Below are 18076 nucleotides of genomic sequence, written 5' to 3'. Positions count from 1 at the left end.
TGATACACTTTTGTTGAGAACTTGGATAATACTCAGGATGAAGGCATAAAGGAAGAAATGGGAAGACACAGTTGAACATGTCTTCCCAGGTCAGGCATGTTATCAAATGCTTTACATATTCTATTTCCTCTCCACAATCTCTCTGAGGTGGGGACTATCACCACACTGATAGGAAGGCAAACAAGGCTTAAAAACACTCTGATTCGGTGACTGACAGGCTAGGACGGACGGGGCCCAGCTTCACACCTGGGCTTCTCTTGAAAGTTGGATGCTCTACTGTGCCACTCACAATTCTTTATTTATATTTGCTTTGTTTTTCTCAAAACTCAGTGGACTAACACTGGACTTCAATTTTAATGAGACAGTAGGCTGCCTGACCTGTAAGAAGCGTTCCTTGCCTCTTAGGAGTTGTCTTAATTTTAAGACCTGCCAGTCTACGAAGGGTCAGTAATCTCTTTCCTGTTGAATTATCAGGCCTCATACACTTGGTTTTATGGCTCCAGATTAGAGCTGAAGTTCCCCCTTGTTATTCATTGCCGTGATTCGGTAAGGAAAGAGTTGGTTAATTTTTTTTTTTTTTTCTGGGAGGATCCCCAGTGGTTACGTTCTGGCATGCAAGAAAAAAATTGGATTTATTTATCAATGTATAACCAGCTGTGTGGGAGACATCCCCTTCTGCTTTTTCCAAGTTAGTTAATTTGGGATTGATGGAAATAATGAGAAAGGAGACACACATTTTGGGTCTATGGTTCTTCAAAGAGGAGAGTCAGTCTAAGAGGTACTCTCTTAAATCTGACCTTTCTAACCTCAAATCCCAAACTCATAATTTGGAAGATTATAGATAAAAGTTAAGCCAAAATCAAGGCGAATGAGAAAATTGCAAACCAAGGCAACTGCTGGGATCCTTTTTCTTCTTTGGAGTGTTCTGTGGCTCCCTTAAATGAATAAACTCTATAGTCCCTGGGGTTGATTCAGAAACAGCAAAGGGGAAAACTAAGAGCTGACCCTGCCAGCTGCGTCTGAACAGAGAGTATGTTTCTCTACTTTTTCTCTGAAAAAAGACCTTTTCTTTGAAAGGACATTTCGTTTCTATTCAGCTTCTTTTCTGATCTTTAAAATTTTTCCTCGAAATATTTACCTAACTTTCCTTTGAAAATTTTAATTTCATGCATCAGATACATCGAAAGTAAGGAAATAATGATTATAATACAACTGGTTGCTATTTTTACACAGTGTGAGGCAGTAATAATGTGACCATCTCATTCAACTTAGAAAAGTTTTTTTCCTTCTTTTATTGGATATTTTTTTAAATTTACATTTCAAATGTTATTCCCTTTCCTGGTTTCCCTTCTAGAAACCTGATATCCCATCCCCTCTCCCCCTGCTTCTATGAGGGTGCTCCCCACCCAGCCTCCCACTCCCTCCCACCTCCCCACCCTGACATTCCCCCACACTGGGGCATGGAGCCTTCACAGGACCAAAGGCCTCTCCTCCCATTGAGCCCAACAAGGCCATCCTCTGCTACATATGTAGATATGCAGATGGAGCCATAGGCTCATCCCTGTATACTCTTGGGATAGTGGTTTCATCCCTAGGGGTTCTGGGGGTATGGTTGATTGATATTGTTGTTCTTCTTATGTCATTTCTCTAACTCCTGCATTGGAGACCATGTTCTCAGTTCAGTGGTGGGCCGCGAGCATCTGCCTCTGTATTTGTCAGGCTCTGGCAAAGCCTAGGGAAAGGGATGGGAAGATTTCAGCCTCCTGCTTTCTTGTTGAGAATGTTTACAATGGCTTCTCTAGCTGTTTGCTATGGCTGCTATAATGAAATCCCTCAGTCTGCTCAGATTAAACGAATGAAATGTAGTCTATCATAATTCTGAGGAGTAATTCGTGTCTAAGTGTCAGGATCTGGTTTTTCGAGTCTCATTCTTTGTCTTGTAGGGAATCATACTTTCTGGGTTCTTTCCACTATGTCTGCTTTAATGTGTTCTCATAAGAATGGTATTTATATAACTATAGAGCCCACTCTAGCAGCCTAACTCTACCTTATTGATCTCTTAAAGGCCTTTGGCTCCTAATTCAGCAACATTTGGAGATAATCTGGGTTAGGAATTCAGCATATACATGAAGAAGAACATCCACAGTTCTTTGTCCACATCTTTCTGAGGCCAGTGATTGGTCCATTGCTCAGCTCCTGATTCTTTCTTAAGTATTTCCTTTCGCTGCCTTCAGCAGGACTCTATATAAAGAAAACATGCAATTTCTGCTCATGGAAACAAATGGGCTTTGGCTGAAATGCTATTTTTTCTCATTTTTCTCTCTACCTTTGTGTGGTATGCCCCTGTATGTGTATGCATGCTTGTGTGTGTGTGTGTGTGTGTGTGTGTGTGTGTGTGTGTGTGTGTGTGTGTGTGTGTGTGTGTGTGTGTGTGTGTGTGTGGGCGGACACTGATTTCAGTAGCTTTTTGATTATTCTCCAGTTTATTCATTGAGGCAAGGTCTCTCAGTTGAATCCAGGGCTTACTGATACAGCCAGCCTGGGTACCCAGCTTGTTCTGGGAAACCACTGTTCCTGGTCATCAGCTGCTGGAATTACAGGCCAGCTGTTAGGCTCCCTCAGCATTTTCATGCATCCTGCCCTGGGGATCCAAATTCTGGTCTTCATGCTTGTACAGTAAATGCTTTAACCACTGAGCAATATCCCTAGCCCTGGATCCACTTACTTTATATCATGTAGGGAGTGATTATGGTTGTCTTTTCAAATTCCTGGATTACATTGTCAATGCAGGTTCATCTTACAATTTTTTAACACAACCTAGAGTGAATTTGAGGGGCAACAAAACAATGTCTACAATCAAAGAATAAACTGCCATGTCCATTATATCTGTGCAAGCAAGTTGTCCGACACACTGTGGGCAGCATTTCTCTGAAAACCACATGTAATCGATGCAAAATTAAATTCTAAACACCCATCAAAAGTGGAGTGAGCTTTCTAGTTGATGTAATTCTCTCGATATCGGAGGAAATGGGCATCAAATTTGGTATTCAGAAAGTATAACTTAGTGCTTTTAACAGCAGGCAAAGTAATTAGCAGAGCAATTAAGAGGCCATAAATTATAACTTTAACTCAGATAGCCATCCTCTCTAACACCTTGGGAAAGTCCATTATCCATCACTTCCTCTAGTCCCTCTGACCTCCTTTATTTTTGCATCTATAAAATAAATCGAAAACCAGAATTCTCCACCATGTTACTGATGAACTACATAAGGACGGTCTTAGGAACAGTGGGGACCCCTAAGATTATTTGGTTAAATCTCTGCTTTTAGGCACACTGATTTCACATGATAAAATGTCACTTTGGTTTTCAAATATTTTTTTAAAGATTTATTTATGTTACGTGTATGAGTGCTCTATCTGTATGTACACCTGCATGCCAGAAGAGGGGATAAGAATTCTCTTTCCGTGGTTGTGAGCCACCATGTGGGATTTGAACTGACAACCTCTGGAAGAGCAGCTGGTGAGCTTAACCACTGAGCCATCTCTCCAACCCCCCAGTTTTCAAAATTTATTTATACTATTTGTGTTGATATTGTTTTAAAATAATTTTACATTACAGTCGGTACAAAAGGCTTTCTGTGTATTACCTACATGTTACACCCAGGAATGCCACACTTGGTAATGCCTGCTGCAGAGAAAAACAAATTTAGTAGAAGAAACTTGGTTGCACCTTACGTTCCAAGGTCAACTGTGAAGATGTTAAAGTAAGGTACTGTGCTCTCATTAATTCCATTAGTACCTGCAGGTCTTGATTGAGGAATCTGTCACCAGGCCTCCTCTCTGTAGACCCATTTCAGATTCGAGCTGAGTTTTAACATTATTTCCCTTTCTAAACCAAGTCTCTTAAAAGTGCTGGCTTGTGTTTTTTACAAATTCTATCGTGTCGCCTCTTCCTTCCCCCACACCTAGTTACTACCCAAACCATCAATCTACCCTTTATCCATTTTTATAGTTTTGTATTTGTTATCCCAAAGGGATATTATTCCTTCAGTATTTACTGCTGAGACACATTTATTCATTTTATCTTTTGGGGAGAAATCACATATCTGTTCCTTATATATATCACTTTCGACTCTGCTCTTCCCTTAGGACCTTGATGGTGCCCAAGTTCATAATACTTGAGTGATAGCACATTTTAAAGTGGTGACACCCAGGTGGCAAATAAAAGTGGTTCCTGATGGGGAACCAAGAGGCAGAGGACTGCGAGGATCGTTGTCTCAGAATGTCATGTGGTAAAGCAAGAACTAGTCTGGCTCTTGCTATATTGCTAAGAAATACTTTATTCAGAATGTTCATAGCAGGAAACAAGACCATTGAAGCAGGGGGAGACAGACTGAACCTACCTGGAAAGATAATATCAAGTGGAATTTATAGTCATGGAGGTTGGGTGGGAGTGCATGGGGTTGGAAAAAAAATCACTGGGAAGGGTATATTGAATGGAAAGAAAGTCTTCTATTTCGATCAAATAGGATTCCTGTTGAAGGCAAACAGAATGACCTAATGTCTGGCTTGATAAGATGTCCTTAAGAATTTTGTGAATGATAGAAATCAGATAAGAAAGGATGGGGATTCCCTTCAGTTGATTTAGTAGGTTTTTTGGTTAAATTGTGTTCTGTAGACTCGGCAAGTGTGGAGACCAAAAACTTCACATGGAAAAGACTCAAAGGAGCTTGACTAAAGTTACATCAGGAGAGATGGCCATCATCAGAATATTACGAGGAACACTAGCTTGTGTGAGAGTGAAGAAAATGTACTTGTCGTTTATGCTTCCAAGTAGCTGTCCATGTGATTTTGCAGCTGATCTGTGTCTAGGGTCTGTGAAAAACTTGCCTTAAGATGCTTTTCCAAGTCTCTGAAAACTTCATGCACTTTCAGCTATGTCATTGTACTTTAAGTCATTGTTTTGCATATTGTTTGCCCAGATCACACATTATGAGCATCTGGAGAACTCGTAAAGCCATATATGAGAGCTGGGAGCACTTGAATGGCTGATGTGGGAGGGCCTGGCCTACATAGAACATCCCCAGTTCAGGTCTACACAGCAAGACCCCACACAAACATTAAATATAAACCGAAAACCATGATTCGTTGATATCTCTGACCAGAACCAACTCATTGTGGGAATATTTAGTATACACTTCAAGTGCTAGAAATGATCTATTTCTTGATATTACGTCTCATGTAATCCACGCTAACCTCAAGCCTACTATGTGCCTGAGATATACCCTGCTATGTACCCTGAACTCCTATTCTACCTCCTAAGGGCTGGGATGACAGACCTGTCACCACATCTGGTTTAGTATTGGCAGCTTTTGAACTTTCCTGGCTAAGCTGAGAAATGGCCACGGTAGATCCCTAGCATTAACTGCAAATTGTGAAGCTGTAGACAAGTTATGATGCCCTTTCCCTCTTCTTGAAACAAAAACAACTTCTATCTTCACATTTGGTAACTTCTTAATATTTTCTGCTCTTAACTACCCAACCAAAATTCTCTTCATTTTTTTTTCCTGCAGAAAATGCTGTCCCTGTTTTGGCCCTTCTTGCAGAGAGCTTCTTCATGTCCCATATTTATCTACACAGCTTATATCAACAAAAGTCTGACTTATTACTGATAAGGGGAAAAAGAAGTATTTCCTGGTCCTTGCATGCCTTCTTTAAATAAACAAGTTGCTGGAATTCAAATACCTATTTCCACATCATCCATGTATCCGACTGCCTTTTATTTGAAAGGATGTTTATGAGTAAGGGCGACCAAGAGGCCTGAGTAAAGCCCGGGGTAACGGCGTGTGTAATCTGCCATTGTTTCGGGGTATGACAGAAACTTTGTCTAGACAACTTGTACTGTGGAAAATTCCTTGGTCTGCTCTGAGGAAGTGTTAAGCCTGGCTGTGAGAATTCAGTTCTAGACTTATAAAAGCAGTCCAAATAGTTATCCTTTTATTCCTGTCTGTGCTTAACACCATGAGTGAGTCACCTTCATGGGGAATTCTAAACCTTTTCACAGATCCTTCCCTTGCGCCTTTTCACTGTAAAAGTTTTGAAACAAATTGTTAATAAATTATATCTGAATATCAACTTTCTTCTCCTAGAACTCCTAGCCGCCACAGAAATAAAATTACTCCTCTACCTATTTACTCTGCCTAGAGTCTGAGGCAATTATTGTTGATCCTCTGAATTTCAGAAGTATTTGAGACAAATAGTATAAAGACCTCTAATCTTGCAGTTCCTCGGGATGACATATGTGCACATTGTTGTGCAGGATTCAGAATCAATGTAAAACAAAACATACCAGATGTAGTATAGAATAGCTGCATGAGTGACATTATCTTGGATTCGTAGAATTACATCAAAGACAAATGACTAATATGAGAGGGTTATAAGCTTCTCATACAATGCAGCTGTGCTGAGTTCAGAAGCAGGAGCCCTGGCCTTTCTTTTCCCTTTAGAACTTCATACGCACTCTGTTTGCCTTTTTGCTTGTACTTCGACGGCAGAGGCTGTCATGTCAGCATTACTTAGATTATAAACAAGAAGCATAGTCTGAGGTCAGGCACTTTGCACAGGCCTTTTAGAAGTGACTTGTCACTCAGAGATTAGCCAGAGCTGAGACATTTCCCTGATTCAGGTCACCCTGGGAATTAGGCTGTAGCTCACGGTAACTGAGGCCTCAGAGGTCACTTGTTAGACCCGATACCTTTTTAAAAATCAATACTTAAGACCGCAGCTTGGGAAGGACCATTGCTTGCCTGAAACTAATAGATGATATGTGAGTGTTTGTTTGCAGAACATCCTTCACACTGACACGGCTCTGGAAGTGAGCAGGGCAATGACGAAGTGGTTAATCATTTGCTCCTCGCCTCATGCGTATCTGAATGTATCATTACTCATCAGCGTCAGTAGGAGCGGTTGCAGGTTTTTTTTCTTTTTTCTTTTTACCTTTTGGACTTGTGGGTTACAAGAAAAGAAAATATAAATGGTGAATAATGATTAACGGAAGGTATGTGGAGAAATATCGGTGCTGTCGGCTCCTTGTTTTGTGTTTAACTTTTACTGGGATTCATTGCCATAGAAGAGCATTTGAATGACTTCATGTCGATGGCGTGACAGGCACCTCAATCCTTCAGAAATATTCCTAAAGAACTCTGAAGCCATTCGAATGTTCACTATGCATGTAATGTTAAGTAGAAGCTCTCGATCAGTCTCGAAGTGTATGCCTGTGCTCAGATGTGGGAAACCACATCTAATCAGCTGAGGAATATTTTATGTGTGAGCATTCTAAAGATACAGATAAGTTTCTCCCTGTTTATTTCCACACAGCTAAAATTGTGTTTAAATTTATCTGTTACATTTTAGGAAAGAGGACTTATTCATTCTGAAAGGGAGAATCCTCCGTCTACTTTGTGGCATCAGACCAGAGTTCTTCTGCTCCCAGTGCCAAGTCTTACCCTCCCAAGGTCCCGGTGGGAAGAACTATTCTATCACTTTTTTTTCTAGCAAATCCAGAAACTTTGAGTTTATCTCTTTCCAATATGTCACTGTTCTTGCCTCCTTTCCCCCATGGATAGTTCTTCGCCTACTATTCTGTCTTGGTTACTTATCTAAGTATATTTCTAGCAGTCTGCATTATCGCAATCAGTGGGGATAATTGAACTTTCTACATTAATCAGGGCCCACCTTTGTTAGCAAACTGACACCCATGTGTGTGCATGTAATCCCTGAGTGTCTTAGCCAAGAGCCCTTTGTCCACTATGAGTCATAGATTTGCTTTTTGATTCTCCATTGTCGTTCTTATTCCTTTATTTTTCAAGTCATCATATTTCTTTCTGCGTTGTAACTTGATAGTGTCATACTATTTTATAAAATAATCCTCAAGGGAGGTCTGCAACATGTTTTTGTGAGTAGAGATATCAGATATAAAACACTGGCTCGTTTTTCATGACTTGTAATGGTATTTCAGATGTTTGGCCCATGATGAGCCTTTCAAAACCCTGTCTGGTATAGAGGAGACACCACATCGTGACTGGCCGGACCTTGAGTTAATCTTTAATTGTCCATCCAACCTCACATCTTATCAGACGGAGGCTGTCTGCTGTTCAAACAGAAGATTGTTGTGTTTACTAGTACTAGTTCCTTCTCAGCTACTATTAAAAATAATTTGTGTGGTATATAATTTTACTCTTTGCAAACAAGGAAAGGAAAAAATTAGTGTGCTAATATTAAGTCCTTGCTGTCTGGTAGTAACATAGTGGAGCTTCTTTATAATTTTTTCTCGTGCTAGATTTAGAGGGGCTGGAGAGAGGGCTCAGAGCTCCAGATACTGTACTGCTCTTACAGAGATCACACTTACTATCCGCATTCATCTCAGCTGGGCATAACACCCACAAGTCTAGTTCTTGAATGTCTTAAACTTTGGGATTCAGGGACACCTGAACTCATGTGCACATACCCACATATAGGCATACATATAATTAAGCAAGAAAGATAAATCTTTAAAACAATCAGTTTTAGATATCTGAATACTGTATTTTATGTATTTGAACATTAACTTTTCTTAGTTCAACATTTAATGTTGGGAGCCAACTGGGTGTGATGGTGTGATTTTCCTTCTATTTTTATTTTTAATTATTTCTTTTATCTTTGAGATTATAGTACATTTACAATACAAAACATAAAATCATTATAAAGATGTACTAACCTGTAAACAGATTCCTTTTTTTTTAACCCACTACATTTTTTGGTCAAAACTTCAGGCTGAAATGCGTTTAGAAATCTGTTTTGTATTTTTTCCCCCTTTATTTTATTCTATAATATTTATTTGTCAAAAATAAAGTAAAAATTCAAAATGAACACGTGAATATATTGTTCTGTGTTTCTTCAGGAATGAATTGTAACATTACACATTGGTTTAATACATTTTATTTAAATTTAGATTCTTTTTAAGGAAGACAAATAGGAGTTTGGAATATGTTAAATATTGTCTGCTCGATTTTGTAAATTACTGCTATAAGAAATTGTGAAATTATCAGTCAAGAGTCAGATTGAAAGTGGGTTTAGCTCTTTCCTTCAGTCGAGCAAGATATTCAAAGAATAGAAGGCCAAGGGGAAGAAGGTGGCCCCGGTCCCTGCCATCGTCAAGAAACTGGAGGTCAAAAGGGTAGTCAATCCTTTGTTTGAGAAAAGACCCAAGAACTTCGGCACTGGGCAGGACATCCAGCCCAAAAGAGATCCAACACGCTTTGTCAAATGGCCCCGCTACAACAGGCTGCAGCGGCAGAGAGCCGTCCTCTATAAGCGGCTCAAAGTACCCCCTGCCATCAACCAGTTCCCCCAGGCCCTGGACAGGCAAACAGCGACTCAGCTGCTTAAGCTTGCCCACAAGTGCAGGCCAGAGACAAAGCAAGAGAAGAAGCAAAGGCTGCTGGCCCGGGCTGAGAAGAAAGCTGCTGGCAAAGGGGACGTCCCAACTAAGAGACCGCCTGTCCTCCAAGCAGGGGTCAATACCGTCACCACCTTGGTGGAGAACAGAAGACTCAGCTGGTGGTGGTTGCCCATGATGTAGACCCCATTGAGCTGGTGGTTTTCCTGCCTGCCCTTTGTCGAAAGATGGGGGTGCCCTACTGCATCACCAAGGGAAAGGACAGGCTGGGGTGCCTGGTCCACAGGAGGACATGCACCACTGTTGCCTTCACACAAGTTAACTCGGAAGTCAAGGGTGCTCTGGCTAAGCTGGTGGAAGCTATTAGGACCAATTATAATGACAGATATGACGAGATCCGCCGCCACTGGGGAGGCAACGTCCTGGCTCAGATTGCCAAGCTGGAAAAGGCAAAGGCTAAAGAACTCGCCACTAAACTGTGTTAAATGTTTGCTAAGTTTTCTGTGCAAAAATGTAATTAAAAAATTATGTTCCAAAAAAAAAAAAAAAAAAGAAAAGAAAGAAAGAAAGAAAAAATAAAGAATGAAAACAGGTTTAATTTGATACCAGTGAGAGTTTCTGTTTTGATTTCCCCAGCCTCATATGTTCAGACAGACTAAAACTTTGTCTTCTTCAATTCATCCAGCCACCACTTAGCATTATCTTTGGAACCCCAACCAGTAGAATAATCAGAGACAAAGACCTTCCGTGCTGTGGAGCCAACAGGGCTTCAGAAAGACTCCCCTTCTGGCTAACTAGTGTGACTCTTCCCAATTGCCTAAGTGTTATGGCTTATTTTACATTCCATTGGTAGATTTATTTTATAATTCTATAACATCTGTAAGCCTACACATTTGCAGAGCTTTTATATTTGCATATGCTTGAATAAACTAATAATAAAAACTATTTAACACTGAGAAAAGGTTTTTTCTTTAGAAAGAAGACAGAAAAGCAACTAAATCAGCCCTGGACATCATCTCTGAGTCAATTTCTCATCTAATATCATAAAAAAAGCAAAGCAAAATAAACCAACCAACCAAAAAGCAAGCAAACACCCTCCTCATGGAAGTGGGGGTGGGTTAGGGGGTTTGTGGAGGGGAAACCGGGAAGGGGAACAACATCTGAAATGTAAATAAATAAAATAACCAATAATGTTTTTTAAAGCAAGCAAACAAACAAAACTCTTTTCCTCCGATTGGAAATCCTCAGAAAACTGGTCCCAAGTAGTAATATTCCACCAGTTTCTGTTTCTTTGTCTCTCCCTCCCTCCAATCTGGCTTTGTCTTTATCTTCAGAAGAACTGTGTTTAAGAGCATCTTCACTGGTTTCAATATATTCATTTCTGTGTGGTTTTCTCCTCAGTCCACTGACATCACTGGGCACTCTCTTTCAAATCTCCTGCCGCTGACTTCTCAAACTACTGCATGGCTTTCCCGCTCTCCTTCTGGGCTACAGTGGCCTTTGCAGACTCATGTCCCTGTATGTGACCAGGACGGATAATGTCTGTGAAACTCCATCCTTTGTTCCCTGAATTTCTGTACGTGCTTCCTAGGGTTATTCCATCCACATCCGTAGTTTAAGTAACCAGCTGTATAATAGGAACGCTGAAGCTGGTATTTTTATCTTAGGTTTTGCTTAGCTCCAATTTTGTACATCCATATTGTGCTTAGTTAAAAAGTTTCATTTTAGATGTTTTAAATATGCCTGAAACTCAACATGTCTAAAACTGTACCCATGGCCTGCTGTCCCAAACTTTTTGCATCTAAGTTTCCCATTGCAATTAGTGTACCTGTGCCTACCTGTCACTGACACTCAGCCCAATCCTGGGTTCTGCTCTAGTTACACTTTCCTGCTTGCCAGTCATTGAATAAACCAGGACAGCCTGATTATATGACTTCTGCAATTGTTCTTCCTGATGCCTTAGAATGTCTTCTTTCTGCTGTGGAACATAACAGCCACGTGGCCATCTTAATTAAAGCAGAGTGGCTATTCTGATGTTTCCTCATAGAAGGTAGTGGCGTAGGTCTTCAGACTCTCTCATGAGATCTGACAGCCATGCCCTCCTTCCCGTCCCTGCTAGCCATGTGATTCTTCCCTTTTATACTGAGTCTTATGGTCTCAGTTGGGTCTAGGGTGTGGAAGGTTAACTGAAGAGGGCAGTCTCCATCTGCAGGGCTCTGTGGAGTCATCATCCATGGTGGAATAAGACATTTTTGATGCAGCTCTTTTAGGGTCCCAGGAGCTCCTGAAAAGTGACCGTGCTCCTTTAAGAAGGTCTGATGAATTTGTTGGTTCACCAGGTTGAACATGGGTGGACTGATGATTTCGGTCTATCACTGGTTCCCTATCTGTAGTGAGTAGGTAATTATTTGTGTTTCCTGAGGAAGAGCGTCCCTCCCAATTTTCAATAGAGTATAATCAATTTATACAACTGAACCACATAGAACATATTGACTTAATGCAGGAAACCTGGATAGAGTATATCAACATACACAGCTGAAGGATTTAGAACATTATTGACTCAGTGCAGGATTGAATTCTACTCTGAAAACTTGGCAGCAGAGGAAGACAGAGTAAAAGGTATGGTGGCAACAAGGATTTTCAGTAAGTTTGTAGTTTTGTTGGAATAATAAAATTTATACTGGTTGTTGTTTGGGGCTTCCTGCCGTCCTCCACTACAGTGATTTATTCTTGATGCAACAATGCATATAGAGATAGTCGTTCTTTATCTCTTATTTCAAGTATCGTTTGCTCACAGAAACTTGCCCACATCTCTGGATGAGAGTAGCTCAGCCATCTGTAATTCTCAGCCACATTGTTTCTTTTCTGCTCTTGTAAATATCTGTTATGCTACTGTTTATGTATGTAGCCTCTGAAAACTACGGCCTAAACTCCTCAGAAGAAGTTATCTTATTTGTGTTGATTTAATTGCTGAAAATGGTGCCTCCATCCTGGCAATATGGCTTTGCTTATTAGTGTCCGAATTCAGTCACTTCTCTCTATTCCCATAGCATTACCTTCGTCTCAGCTGCCCTCATCTCCAGCTCGCAATAGCTCTCTAACTGCATCCATTTAGTTACCCTCCAGTGCACATATTTTCCACTCTGCAACTAGAGTGGTGCTTTTATGGAAGCAAATCTGATAATGGTTCTTTATTCCTTAAAAAACATTCAAGCATTTCCCATTGTTCTAAAAAGATAATGACCAGAATCTTTGAGGTGAGCTATAAAACCACGCATGATCTTCCCCATCTCTTAGAGCCTTGTCCCTTGCTTCTCCTAGCTAACTACTTTGATATTCTAAAAGTTTTTCAAACACACCATTTCCTTCTCACCTTGAATTCTCCACATGTTCCTGTGGCTGGTGTGGTACTCCAGTGGTACTCGCTCCCTGCTCTAGAATTTATAAGGTTCGTTTCCTCACACTTTCCAAGTTTTAGTCTAAAACTCACTTGTCTGATACCTAGCTGTGTGTTAGTGTGAATGATAATGTACTTGGTAGTCTAGGACTGTACGTTGCTATGCACCCTCTTGCTTTGCATTTATCTATTTATTGAGTTTTTTTTCCTAAACCCCTTTTACTAAACAGTGAGCTTCATGTTGTCTGGATTTGTGGATCAGATAAATGTATGACATCAAACTCCGAGCACTTTACATGATGACTATTACATGCATTAAAATTTATTTTGACTTGAATTTACATCATATTTGTATATCAGTCAGACATTCCCAATGATAACATTTTCCTGCCTAAAGTCTGAAGTATCCACTTTTGTACACCTAACTTGAGCTCGGTATTCTCAAACTTTTTCTGCAGTGATCTGAGTTTCGCTTTTTTGTGCATTTCTCTAGTTACATCTAATAGGAATCTTGCTTATACTTTTGTTTACAAAATCCTCTGATGAAATTGCAATGTTGGTCAAATACAACCCTGATTGAATGGACTCAGTGGCTTCTGCCATAAGCATTTAAGTTAATCTGTTGGCACGAAGAGAACACATTTCTTTCTATTTGGCAAGAAATTAACTCATTTCGGCCATGGAAGCTGGCAGTTTTCAGAATAGTATCCTAGTGACTGGTGAAAGCCAATGCAGGTTTCTAAGGTCTTTCTCAGGCCAGTGGCACACTTTGCACCCTGAGAATCTGGCTAGATGCGTGTCAAGAGAAACCAACACATGCTATAAACTATGATTGATTCAACTCAGTAGTGGTTTGAATTCTGCTCTGTGAAACGCTGACATTAGTGGAGATCAGGATGAAAGGTAGGACAACAACCAGGGTTTTCAATCAGTTTGCAACCTTGTCGCAGCAGTAAAATTTACACACATTTTGATTGAGTCTTCCTGCCACCATCCAGCCGAGTGATTTATTCTTGACTTGTACCATGAAGTGATTCCCTGTCCCAAATCCCCCATCTGGAAGAGCTCCATCTTTCTTGGGTCACGCAATTTTCAAACCTTGGATTTCAATCTCACTGTTTTGTTGTTGCTGGGTATAGGCTAGCTGGTCCTCAAGGAGCCTCTCCATCCTTACTATTCATTTTCTTTGTGGACCTGTCATTCCTGTTTCAGAACCGTCTTCATCTTCTTACTCAATGATGGTATCGGAATTACTTTGTGAAGCTAAATCGGGGGGGGGGGATATCATTTTAGGAAGATAAGAAAAAATGTGTATTCGGGGCTGCGTAAGAAAATAGATGTTCCTGGGTTGTGAGAACATTAAGTTCATTTTCAAGTGTTTGTATCTTTCTAATGAAAATTAATTCACTAATTCGTGTTTAAGTCAGACATTCCTAATGGTGGCAAGTTTTTTTCTACGTATGCTGAAATCTATCCTTCAATGTTATTGCCAACATTTCTCCCATGTAGTTCATTTTCGGGGAAACCCTAGAGCCTCCCAAGAACTGAAAATCAATGGGTATGTCCATTTTTTCTGCATCTAGTCCTTACGCAACTGGTGTTCGTTATCCCTAAAAGGAATGTGTGGACATAGGGAGAATGCAGTACTACAGAGTTGAGTTTTTTTTTCTAAAAGAAATTTTGTCGTCTCATATGTGGATTTGGCTTTACCCAAGAGATTACTAAATTCTGATTAATATGATACTGTAGGGACAGTAGATTTCAACATACCTTCCTTTAAAGGCAACAAAGCATTCTTTCTGGATGGAAAGATCACCCTATGTAGGAACCCAAACCCAATAGACTGTATAAATTATAGGCATCTCAGGAAATAATTAGTTGCTGTTTCCATTTTCGTTACCACAAAGCTAATTAAGCCAATGTTTCACAGTTAGGAGATCTTTAATAGACTCAGGATTAGACGAACTGTCTGGGCTCTTGCATTGAGGTAAAATCGGAAAAATCAAGGTTACTGTTCTCTCCAACACAGAACTTTCTTAAGATTTTTCTGGCTCAGAATATACTTGCAGTGATAAATTTAGACTTTGAATAACTGTTTAGCATAGGAGAGACCCTGCTGAAAATTAGGTCACTTTATGCATCATGACTTTAAGAAAATCAATATAGTATTTCTGTATATCTCCTCTATGTGAAAATGTAGCTCATCTCCTAAAAGAGACATCAAAGAACTAAAAAATGATTCCCTTTGTCCCCTGCACGCTCCCAGGAATTAAGGATTATATCTCCTTTCCTTTAGCATTTGATAAAATCTCCCAAGTAACTGCTAAGAATATATATGATAAGAACTAGTTAAAACAGAATATTAAATCGATAAAACCTACCTAACTGTTATGATCACCACCTGCCTTGAAATTATAGCTGTTAATACGATTATTCTAATCCAGAGGCAAGAAGAAGAGAATATAGTCACAAAGCACGCAGTTCTCTGCCATTGCAATAGAGATTAATGCTACTTATGGAACAGGAGACCGGAAGCCTTCATTTTGTCCTATCAGACCCTTGATGTAGGGGCCATCTACATAGACTTACATGGATAACACAGGAAGCATCTCTGTAGGTTTTCCGTGCCTATATCATGGATTTATTTTCACAAAGCTTCTCGAGGTACAGTATTTCCTTAGCTCTTTATACAATTTTGAATCATACATGCCTATGCCATCTATTTTAGTACCACACTTTTGGACACATTAAAGTGCTTTCATTCTTGCTTTAATGTGCAGTTCCACCTTTATTCAAGCTTTAGGAGTGATGTGCTGACTGTCAACTGCAGTGGGCGTGTTCTTGTTAATCTATTATTGGAAGTGAGGCTGTGACACTGTCTTCTATTTGTCTCCACACTTCCATAATGCATCTTCCCATGGTCTTATCTTGTCATTCATTCTGAAAAGGCTGTGTGTTTCATGCTGGCACACCCTGTGGTGATTTTACTAACTTAACATCTATTCTTCCCTTTCCTTCTCTCCCTCTCTTAGCAGTAAACTTATTTGCAAAACATAGTCTAGGTAAATGTGGCCACTTCTTTACCCACTTGAAACTAGTTCTGGATGATGAAATATCATCAGGTCTGGAAGCTGTAGCTCATGTGGTATTTGCTGTCTGTGTGAGGCAGTTGACTCATTCCAAGTACTACATAAACAAGTCCAGACCAGGATATTATTGGGAGGGAATGCCCTCATTACATATGCCCACTGAATGTCTGAAGATGGGTGCACAATGATCATGAAGGAAGGCTCTAATATGTGTAAAGGGAAAGCAGGATGCTGGGCAGAGCTCTGTTCCTTACTTTTCTCTTGATATTTTCTTCTGGATTCTTGTTATGTCATAAAAAGGAAGTCCTGTTTGCCTCAGCCACAATATTTTTCCCATCATGATCATGATCATCATGATGATCATCATCATCGTGTCCATTTCCAAACTTTATTGTGATTGTTTTTAATTTGTTTACTAATAATACTTTATCAGTTAATGTCCCTCAATACAGACTTTATAGTTACGGTATTGTAACTATAAATCATCATTAAACATAACATAAAAACATAAGAAAAAGTTAGTGAAAATTATTTAAATGCAAAATTGGCTCATTATTATAGGCTCAAACCACTTGGTCCAAGTCAGGACCTCTTTATTTGATGCCCTTTACACCAAAAAAGAAGTCACAGAAATGATGGGAGGCGAGTTTCTGGGATACTGAACTTGGAAGGTAGCCCTCTACAGGCAATGTGACCAATGCTCAGTAGACTTACTTCTCTGGTGTTACTGATATGCAGGTGAAGAGATGAGGGAATCTGGATGGGTGCTGTGGAGAGACTGGTCACAGATGGGCTGTTGGTGTGAACTATTAAGCAAGCAACCAGAAAGAGAACCAAGTATTGTATGAACTCAACTTACTTTCTATTTCCCCCTCCCCCATTTTCTTCTCTTCTCCTTTTCTTTCCCTCATACCATTAATGCCACTATGATAGACAAAGGTAGGTTTAGTTTTAATTTAAAATTAGAATCTGGCCATATACCTTTGCTACCTAGCAGTCCTTCAGAGGTAAAAATCGAACTGTGACTTACTGGATCCTCCAGTGTTTTGCATTGCTAGACCCTTGTTCTGTGTCCTTCCCCCAGCACCTTACACAGTGGAAACATCTGCATTGCTTTGAGGCTGATGCTCCTTTCATCCTTCACACTTATTCTTGCGTGTGTAGTCTTTGCCTATCTTCCCTGGCTTGTGCTTAGTGCTCTGGGTAACCCTGTTTGGTGCACTGCTTTAGCCACTTACTAAATTAGCTATATAAACAAGCATAGGTTCACAACTCCTTACCTTCTGTAGTTGAAAACCAGGGGCCATGAATGGTAGAACATAATATCATTCCAGCACTTAGGAGGCAGAGCCAGGAGGATCAGAACTTCAAGATCCTCCTCAGCCACAAAGTGACTTGAAGGCCAGATTGGGCTACATGAGACCCACATGAAAACAGAATTAAAATGATAAAGAAAAAAGAAAGATATCAAAGCAATTACTAAGGCATGCTCATGAAGTTCTGTGAGGTTGAATCGGGTCAGTACATGGATGTAGCACAATTCAGATACAGTTCTACACTGCATGTACTCACAATGGATATTAGCGCTATTCTTATTAAAAGCATCTCTCTATTCTTCTTCAGTAAATCTGGCTTAGATATGTCTTTACAGGGTTCTTACACCATGAAAACATTACTATCTTTCAACTTGCTGTTTTCAGGAGAGCCAGAACATTTAGGGTTGACTTTGGGTCTTGTTACTAGCCGGTTGGATTTGTGCAAGTTGACAAAGTCCTCATGTTTTGTTTTCTACTTCAGTGAAATAGGGTTAATATACAATTTATTTCCCAGTATTATTATAGAAGAAAAAGGAGTTAATATATAAAGCTCCCAAGCTTGTGCCTGAATTACTATAAAGTCCTATAGAAGTTTGTGCTTTGCTAATTACATTTTTACATAGTGTCACTAAGGCAACAGAGGCTTCCCGGAGGCAGGGGTTGCGACATTGATGTTTTTTAAAATTTCCAGCACTTAATGCTAGGTAGCTAGTTAGATGTTAGCAGGATTAGAGGACACCAGGGCTGACCCCTCTCTCAATTATCAGTTACAGAACTAAGACCTGGAAGTACAAGACTCTAATTACTGGACAGAGGTACTAGAGCTGAGCCAAGTCTT

The 18076-nt window shown here is 40.0% G+C and overlaps 1 pseudogene; it reads left to right on the top strand.

Annotated features, from left to right (window-relative positions):
* Positions 1–3681: 3681 nt before the first annotated feature.
* On the top strand, positions 3682–9921 carry LOC116895998 (annotated as a pseudogene).
* Positions 9922–18076: the final 8155 nt, after the last annotated feature.

The sequence above is a fragment of the Rattus rattus genome, chromosome 3 (assembly GCF_011064425.1).
Source record: "Rattus rattus isolate New Zealand chromosome 3, Rrattus_CSIRO_v1, whole genome shotgun sequence".
Taxonomy (NCBI): Eukaryota; Metazoa; Chordata; class Mammalia; order Rodentia; family Muridae; genus Rattus; species Rattus rattus.
This window is presented reverse-complemented; position numbering and strand designations above follow the sequence as displayed.